Genomic DNA, 10111 nt, shown 5'->3' with positions numbered 1-10111 from the left:
GTTTCAGCAACCTGCATGTGGAGGGGTTAAAAGCACATTAAAAAATATTTTGTGTAGCCCTGTCCTAGTACTTACATTAAAAGTTTTAAGAAGTTTATAATCATAAAGCAGGAGAAAAGGAAGGGCATTTGATAGTATAAAACTGCACCCTACCCTGCTGAATAATCAAAGCTGGTATTGAACAGGAAATGTTTAACGTCATAGACTTATGTTCTTTTGGTTGGTTGGTGTTTTTAAGAAAGAGGAAGATATTTCTGTAGAGGGATTATAACCTGGGGAAAACAATTTTGATTTGGTTTCTTTGTGCACTGAACTAATTTATTTTTACATCATATAGCAACAGTTTTAAGAGCCCATCTTTTCTAATGAAAAGTCATTCCCATTATCTGAAGAATGCATGCAATCTGTCACCTTTAAGGACAAGACAACTGAGGGACAATTTTTTCAGGGGCAGTGAGGCATCTAATAGCATTTCAAAACAGTTGCAAGTGCTATACTATTAACAGGACACAGGTACCCAGAAGATTTTGTAAGGTCCTGAATAAACCAATGGATTTAGGAGCCTAAAGTAGAGCACAGTTTGACTTTAGGTGTCTGTATACAAATCTGCCGTCATGGATCATCCATCTCAGGAGACATGCTCCCAAGGTGCTACAGGGCTGTTTCTGTGCTTGCCAGAAGCACAGGGGTATGTAGGAATCATTCGGGAGCCAGCACAGCAGCTTTGCCCAAGCCTAGGGCCTCCAGCAAGACTGCACCCAGCGCTGCTTTCTTTGCAAGATGTCCTCACGGTGGTGTCAGTTCCCATCTTTCATAGGATAGCCTACATATTAGGGTGTCTCTCCTAGAGATGGGAAATCTGTATTTCAGACTTTCCTCGTCCCAAAGCCATGCAAATTCACGTCTCTCTTCTCTCTAAAAAGTGTGCTGGCCACCAGGCTGTAGGATAGGACCATTCTTACCCCTCTTTTGGGGGTTTTGTCCTGTTGCAAAGGGACCCAAACTATCACAGGATCAAAAGGAGAAGAAATTAGTGAGCTTGACTTTGTGAAAGGTGCTTAAAACAAGAAACTGGGAGGGAGCAGCCCTCTGCTTCCAGGATTGTATCCTTTACCTATCTATAATGGCTCTGTAATACAAAATACATCATTGGCCCCGGGGGAGGAGGGCCAGGGATTCCCTTAGCCCAGGTGAAGGTACGTGCCTCTGGGGCGTGCTCTTCGTGCTGACCCTCTTTCTGGCTTCTGTAAGCCTTTCAGTAGTGCTGCACAGCTTTGCTGGAGTGGATGGAAGATATTGCAGCAATTAACATGAAGGCACTAACATCTCTTATGGATTTTAGCCTTTAGTAGCCGAATCATTAGGTATCTACATAATGTAAAAAATTCATCCTGGAGTGCCTTAAGCTCCCGCTGAAGTTACTGGGCTCACACTCAGCAGCACAAGGGCCAAAATAATATAGGTGCCTTTTTCTGGAAAGGAAACACATCCCTGACATGAAGGTCAAATGGCATTTATAACAGCATCAATAATTTCAGAGCATCATGCTATTGAATTCTAGGAATGATTAGACCTGTTTGGCAATACTGTTTAGTTGCTTTAACAATAGAAATATGCTTTCTACCTCCTGAGAGATTCATAATGAAAAAAACCCAATCTATATCAATGAGTAAGATATTTTCCTTACCAGAGATATTGATTTAAATATTGACTTCACTGCTGGAGGGTTATTTCACTCCATGCTGCAGATACTCATTGACAAGTGACATGTGTTTTATGTACTAATAAAAATGTGATTTCTGGACCAGTAATCTTATTTGGATGATTCTGACTTTCTGCATTTGGTTCAGTCTGAAGCAGTTGTCCTTTCTGAAACTGAGCGTTTTCTTCTGAGTGTCAATGCACTTTGCTCCATGTGAATTACTTGAAACTAAGATCAAAACAAACAAACGTTAAAAACCCCCACACGCAGCCCCTTTGTCCTATTAGTTCGTTCTCCTTTCAATCTTTCAGCAATGGGTTTAGGCTCTGTAAGACAGAAGTTCTTTATTTAGCAACAGAAAAGGTGCCGCCACAGAACCTGTTACAGCTTGTCAGAAAACCAGCCTGAGTGTGTTCTGGGACAAGGACTGTCTTTTTATTGCTGGGTTATACAACAGCTCTCACGTTGGCTTGCTGACCCCGATCAGGCCTGGCGATAGTAATAACGACAACAATAGCTTATGCCACTGAGCAGCAACCCAATGCTCAGGAGGGCTGCGATAGCTCCCGTCACAGGCCAGACATGCCAGCTCCCTCTTGTACGAAGTGCCAGCCCAGGAGGAAAAAAAAAACCCAAACAGTAAAAATCCCAACTCCTTGTAGCCCCCAACTTATAGACATGGCAGTTTATTTCACTGGAGCATCGTATCCATGAAGTAGGGGATATTGCCAAAATTCTTGTTACTGGGTAGCCAGTCCTCCCTGTGGAATTGCACACTCCGAATGCAACGGCTGCGGAGGGCAGCCGGGTGTGCTGCTGCCACACAGCTCAGTGGCACTGAGGTCCTGTGGGACTGGAAGCACAAGGTGGAGGATAAGGACCTGAATGCTTGTGGTCCCTCCCCTCTTTTGTGCACCATCGAGATGAGATGAAAATGTGAGGCAATGGTAACATTCACACATCAGCTCTTTGGCCTCTTCAGGAATCACCCCAGCTCCCTGCATGTGGGATAACAATAAAATAGAGTCGTTTTCAGAGGAGAATCGCATGCAAAACATTGCTTCTGGATTGAAATTCCTGAGGTCAGCTGAGCCCATAACTTCTAGGCACTAGCACTATCCCCTTCGCAGCAGAGGACGGCTGGTGCCTGCATGCAGGAGGAAAAGTCTCCCTGTGAATCTTTCCCTTGGGAACACTGAATTTCAGACCAGCTCTTGACCCGTCAGGACAGAAAGAGGTTCAGAGACATATCCTCCTGGAGGTTATCGGCAGCCAAGAAGGGGTGAAGCTGGCAGAAAAGCAAATCTCAGACCCTGTTAGTAGAGCACTTCTCTGCCTAACCTCTGCTAACGGGGTTCTGTGGTGCTGTGACGAGAAGCTGTTTATTTTGGAAGAAACGGGGACAAAGAGGGCTTTGGGTCACTTGCAGATTTTTTTTTCCTGCAGTAAATGTACAACAAACTGGAGCTAAGGCACAAATTCACCTTATGTTTTACTAGAGGTTACTTAGCTTAGTTACATCCCTTTCCATTTACTTGCACACAAGGAATTTGCCTTTTTCTTTGGCCACAATGTTTTAACTGAAATTTTGGGGTAAACAAATATGCCAAGTCTTTATTAACCCCAGCAGTGTAATTTCTCATTATAAGACTGTGATTCAGAGGAAACAGTGCTGCTAAAACAGCTACTGAGTCCCACCAAAAATGACAGTTTTCCTCAATCAGTTCCTTTTGTGACCTTGATCTGAACCTTAATCTGTTTTAGCAAAATTCTTTTTATTAGCCATTCATACTTAATCATACTGCTAATTTTCCTGTTTTTAAACTATCAATTTAAGGCTGCTTTTTCATGTAACTAATCAAGGCTGATGTATGTTATTTTGGCTATGATTTCTAATAATTATTCTTAAGAGTTTTTTAAGTCCACTTTTTCCATAGATAGCTGTCAGAATTGTAGATAGGGCAGAATGGCTTGTTTCTGTGATATTGCACATACAAGTCTGCTTTCTTATCTTTACTGAAAAATAACCATTACGAGCATTGTACAGGGAATTTGAGCCTCATCTTCTTTTCTTTCCTTACATCAGCAGTTGCTTTTCATTAGTATTATTATTGCAGACAAGCATCATTGGAGGGGAGAAGAGTTTTCAGGATCATGCTCCATTTGAGATATGTAGAATCAAAAAATAAACATATACTTGCAGCTGTCTCACAAAGATTGTAAACTGTTCTAGCTAGTGACTAATGATTTTTCTTTGCCTATGATATTAAAGAGCAGATTGTGTTACTATACTTATCTCTACCTTTACAAACAAATACACCAGGAAAATACGTTGAGCAGAAGAAACCACGCTTGTCAAATGCTTAGCTACACTGACTACAGGTTTTTGTACTTTTTGGCAAAAGCTTCAAAACATACTGTGGCTTGGTTTAGCTCTGAATTCTTTACGGTGTAAAGGGAGCCTTTTTGTGTCTGTAGTATGCACTCGGCTCTCCACCGAAGGCAGCAGTTCGCTGCTGTTATTTGTCATTCATACAGCTGCTGCACAGAGATCGCAACCCCTTGTCCTGGGCTTTGTACCCACCAGAGACGCTTTTTCCCCCACCAAACTGATTAACATCACTGCAGGGCTATGATCTTAAAAGCCTGGCACTTCTGATTAGGTTTCCGTTGAGATTCCTGGAGTTGACTAAGTACCAGGAGCTTTGTGCGTGTGCAGCGGGGTAGTTGCAGCGGGTAGGGAGCATCCCCACAGTTAGAGGTGCCATTGGAGCAGCACTTGCACACAAGCATTTTGCAGCCTAAACCTCTCATTCTGTGCTCAATGTGACTTTGTCAAGTGACACCCTAACGTTTTGTTAGGGAGCGAACCAGATTTCTTAATTGCGGTTGAACTAAATCTGACAGATACGATTTTCTGCCCTGAAGAGGGACGAAAGTCAGAAACTTGGGTATTTTGTGGTTTGTTTTTTTTTCTGTGGAAGATGCTCATATGTCTTGGTAATGGGTTCCTGTGCCAGATGGAAAGCAATGGCTGCAAGAGTAGATTAATAAAGACTCTTCACAATCTTTTTCCCTAATTAAATCCTTTTTTTCTGTAGAAGTGGTCTTCCCCACCAGATTGAAAGGATTGCCATGTATGATTGTTCAAAAAGCTACAGGTTAATTGTGTTATATGTATCTGTAGAAAAATTAATATTATATGCAAAAATGGATGAAAGTGCTTAAATAGCCTGTTAATTAACTCATCCCTATAGTTAGCCGGATTGGTATTAGAGGAAAGAATAATGCTTTTTCAATCTGAAACTTTCCCTCCCTCCCCATCTATTTTATCTCTTCTTGTCACTTCCTATTAGCTGATCACGACATCCTATCTTATTCCTGAAGGGTGGGCCAGAAGATTACTTTGGAGCTGATGTAAGTGACACTCCAAGGATTGGCCGGCAGCGGGTTCAGCGGCCCCAGCCCCCAGAGCTGCGGGATGTCATCCCCGTGACATGCCTGGAAACCCCAGCTCATCCCTCAACTGTCTGGTTACAGCAGCATCTCCGTCATGTTGCACTTCAAGTCTGTCACTGGCATGGGTTCACACTCCTCACCCGGGAACCCTTCTCTTTTTTGCTGAGGACCGTGGTTTTATTTTTAACGCAGAGTCCTTCACATCAGTGGCAGTGAGGGTTTCTTTTGCAAGATGGGATTCTGCCACAGGAGGGAATGGCTGGGGATCATACCCCAAATGTACGTGTGTGCACTAAGAGAGGAGCTGTGCACGAAAGCCATCTAAGCAGCATTTGAAATGTATTTATTTTTCAGTGATTTTGAAAGGTCTTGGACTGGTAGCTCTGAACACCAGCTCTGGTCTCTGCACTGTCTCTTTGGCATCACTCTGTGGGAAGCAGTTTTTGGGAGCCTGGAGTCATGGGGCTGTCCCAGCAGCTTTGCCCCACACACCAGGACGCTCCCAGTGGGGGAACACAGCCAGAGTGCTCCCATCAGCTGTAGCCAGACATTATGGCTCGTGCTGGAGGGACTTGCTGCCGGCACCGTAATAGCAGGCTAGCTAGATTTTTGCTGTGGTATTACAAATTCCCCCAGGGAAGCCCACAACTATGACCATTTACATGGTAACATTGTCAGGCATGAGTCATTTTCTTCCCTCTCTGTGTCTCTGTCTCTGTTTCTCCTCTCACACACACGCACTCAGAAATGCAAGCACAAATCAACAGACTGGTAAATAAAACTTAAATGATGCTTTAGTGCATTTTTCAGCCCTCTTTTTCTGGCTGAGTGTATAGTTTGATGTACTTTTTTTTTCTTTTTTTTTTTTTTTTGCTATAAAATGTAGCATGAAATGTATGGGCCATGTGAATGTTGATCCTGGAATAATGACTTTTACATCTTCTGCTTCGTATTGTGTTTTTTTACTGGGTTACATTTAAGAGTGCTTTAATGAAAAAATTAATCAATAAAACTAATTCTTAAAACCAAATCTTCTGTCAATATAACAAAACAGCAAATTTTCAAAGCGAGTGACAGGGTCACCGTTTAAGAAGTTTTTTCACCTGACACTCCTGCATTAATGCTGCAGCTCTGCTAAGCTTATTGCTACCCTTTTCCTACACATCTGAATAAATGCAATGTGTATAGTCTCACTGTATTGTACAGGCTACATTATCATAATTCATATAAGTACTTGCAGGTTTGGTGTCCTTGGCTCTGAATTCCTCCACAAACCAACTTAATGGTGTACTCTGAAATGTTCACTTTGGTGCTTTAAAAAAAAAAAAAAAAAAAAAAAAAGAGCATCTGCTAAAACAAAGTTAGCAAAATCACTGCAAAATTGCCGGGTGCCTGTATTAAGGTGACAAATGTGACAGATTTGTGAATGCATCCTGATCATCCTGAGCAACATCCCACAGGAGATCGCCGCTGAACCACACGCTGTCTTAAGCGGATTTGATTTCCCCTCTCTCCTCTGCTTTTGTCCCTCTTTCTCCAGCACAACGAATGAGACAGGGTTTGTAAAACCAGTGCTGTGCTGTCACCAAACAGGCGGGGTGAAAGGGCAGTACCGTAAAACATAGCCGGGCTCAGCTCAGGTGATCCTGGACAGTGTCAAAATGGAGGATGCACGTAGAGTAAAAAACAGGTAAATTTGTATATCACAGTGGGTGTTTGGATGAAAATTTTGGATGCAGTGACCAGATCTGTGTGGCCGAATACGTGCCGAACACACCGCCGGGGATATGTGACTGTGAGTTTGGCAGAGAGGCCTCGGTTTTGCATTTTGTTAGGTGTACATTTGTGGAGTGAGCAGAGGTTGAATAATTTATGGTGGTGACCACTTAGATACCATATGTCATGGGTTTTTTAGAGCAGTATGGTTTTTTAATACACAAAAGGGAACAGACACTGGAGCTGAACTTTCTTAATTTTATTCAAGAAAAGAATGTTTTAAAATGCTTGGAGCAAAGAAAGCCCTTTCTATACACTTTGAATCTGCACTAAACTTGATTAGTCAGCATCACTCTGTTTTTGCAATGAAAAATAAATACAGAGTGGTTACACAGCGTCACACACAAGAAGAAACGACAGGATTTTTACACTGGTCTCAGTATGAGAACACACTTTAGTGGAGTTGTAAAGTTTAGTGAAAATGTATTTCAGTCCATTGTTTAAAAATGCGTATTTAAATAAATAACCACTCAATTCCTATCCAACAGTATATAAATGGTAGTCTTGATGTCACAGGCAAATTTTTGTAGGTGGTTAACACTGCTGTTTCTGGGACATTACATTGGAAATATTCTATTGTGCGTTTTACTTTGCTGTGAGAAAAATGAAATACTTGTGTACTAGGAGTTCACGTGTCCCTTTAAGTCTTAAAATATGTTAATTTTACATGCCAAAGTCTTAAGAAGTGTTTGACTGCCCATGGCTTTTGTGTGCATCTCCAGATGGCAGATGCCATTTTGTGTTTCACATTAATTGAGTAAATTTCCTTGCTCTTTGTACATATTGCAGAGGAAGCCATTCTCTGCTTTCAATAGGACAGAGCAGCTCTTTGGCATCAAACCCTTCTGGTCTGGTGGTGCTAAAACTGTTTTAAGGTGGAATTCTGAGAACAAGCTGTTGGCAGTACAGATTTCCTCTATTGTAGATGAAAGTCAGACGTTTAAACAGTTATCTTAGAAATATCTTGAGGGTTTTTCCTGGTGAATTGTGAAACAAACCGGCTAGGATAACCTTAGGGACTGAAAATATAATAAGATATATGTTTTTTCAATATTCATTTAGCTAAAGGGAAAAAAAAAATCTTTCATCTTGGAAAGCGCAGTTTTTCATTCTTTTTTTTTGCCAGTTCTGTTTTTTCCCTTCTCACTTTCTAGATACTTAAAAAAAAAAAAAGTCTAAAGGCCTTTAAAATACTTCACTTTGTCCAAGCATTAGTGTAGTTGCAGACAATTTTTGAGCACAACCAGCAAAAGAGGGTGTGATGAGGCCACTGCAAGAAACACCTGAGGTGCCATACGTTACTGGCTGGTGTTGGAAAGCGGTGATGGCCGCCCCACTGCTGGGACCGGGCATCCTCACCTGTATGCTCCAGCACAAAGCCCCTGGGGTCCCTGCCATGCCGATCCCAGTTCAGCACCACTCGCCTGAGCCACCCACTGGCTTACCCCTAGGTACCTCATACTAGACCACTTTAAGTTTGAAAGCTGTGGCGCTCAGAATAAAAAGCCATAACGGTCGTATAGCTAAGCATGCCCTAAGTCCAGATGACTGTCTATATGGAGGTTATAGTATTTATAAATGTTAGGTGTTTGTGAGAAGGAGAATTTATGCCTAGCAGTGCTTTAGAAACAGCTTAACATGTTTTTACACCAAGATAAAATGAGTCCAGCAATGAGATTTTAAATCATCCTTTTAAATTTTTTAGTGTATATTCACTCTTCCAAACTCCTTGTAGAAGGGAGGCAAAACAAATATCCTGTCTGTTTGAAAAAGAATATAGAAGACAGAAGTTAATGCTCATCAAAGAAACCAAGATTATATGTCATGTTGTTAATCAGATTTTTATCATGGTGAGTGGTGTCCAGATATAGTTGAAGTGGGCAGTGTACATAATAACATAATTATGGGTGTTATAGTGACGTAACAGCAGCAGGAGCTCGGCTCCTGACTCCTTTGTTTTCCATTCACACCCACCATGATCTACTGCTATATTTAGTTGTTTTTCACTGTGCTACCTAATAGTCATCCTAAGTATTTTTTTTTTAAGTTAAAAAATAAAGATAAGACCACAATGATTTTCCATGGAAGCCTGACACTGGAATCTTTTCTTGCAGATGATAATTCAAACTGAGGGGAGGGTGGGGTCTTTTTGTTTTGGCTCCTATTACATCCTTGTTGGGGAAATATCAGAATACTTGTAACTAACGGCATATGACTTCAAAGCGGTTTTGTTATAGGGAGGAAGAAAAAAGGCTGCCTTCATTAGAAATTGCAGAATTGAATGGCCCGATTTTTTTGCTAGGTGTAAGGGTTATAAACAGCAGTACGTTCAAAAAAGAAGAATAAAAAGTATGTGACATTTCATTCTAAACCTAACTGTGACCATTAAACATGTAAGGAGGTACACCCCGTAAAATTGCCTCTTGGAAATACACATGCCTTGAATGTGTTCTTCGTACTTCTGAATCTTCATGTAAAGTACTGCAGTGCATGTATGTGCATTTCAGTAGGAGGCATAAGTGTTTTGTGGTAAAACTATTTATGGCCTTTGAGTTACAGAGATGGCAAAGCTGTTGTAAGGGGCTCTGGATCTTAGATCAAAATCTGCAAACTGAAGGTGCCAGAGCCTGCCTGGTGTCTTAACTTCATGCTAACCACTGCGGTTATACTTTCTCCTGTGGGACCTTTCTTGGATTAAAGAACTCTCCAAGACGATTAAGAGTGCCCATGCTTAGCCAATATATTAGTGATACATCTCTCTGGCTGAATCTGTAGAAAAAAAAACCAAACTATTTAAGGCTCTGGTGATGGAACAAATGAGACTGAAGTAGAACTTATTCTCCAGTAGTGTTCTGAACTGTGAAGTGACTAGGGTTGTTCTGGATTTTTAAAACTGATTAACATTTTGGACCAAAGTAACTGTTCATGTGCCACTTTTTTTCAGTTATGAATTACAATTAATTAGAATTTGGGGGTGGGAGGAGGGGAGTCAGTGTAGGTAATTATTATTTCACTCAGGTAAACAATGGTGAATCAAGCCATGAGTGATATATACAGATCTGTAACTGTTCTGAGAGCAAATCCATTCAGATCAGTGAAATGAGATAATAGACTTGGGAAATCCAGCTGCTGTGCAGATGTTGGGTGGAATTTCCCAGGGAAAAGCAGTTATGC

The sequence above is a fragment of the Athene cunicularia genome (genome assembly GCF_003259725.1).
Source record: "Athene cunicularia isolate RWA chromosome 3 unlocalized genomic scaffold, athCun1 chr3_part1, whole genome shotgun sequence".
In the NCBI taxonomy this organism is placed as follows: domain Eukaryota; kingdom Metazoa; phylum Chordata; class Aves; order Strigiformes; family Strigidae; genus Athene; species Athene cunicularia.
Note: the sequence above shows the minus strand (reverse complement) of the source record.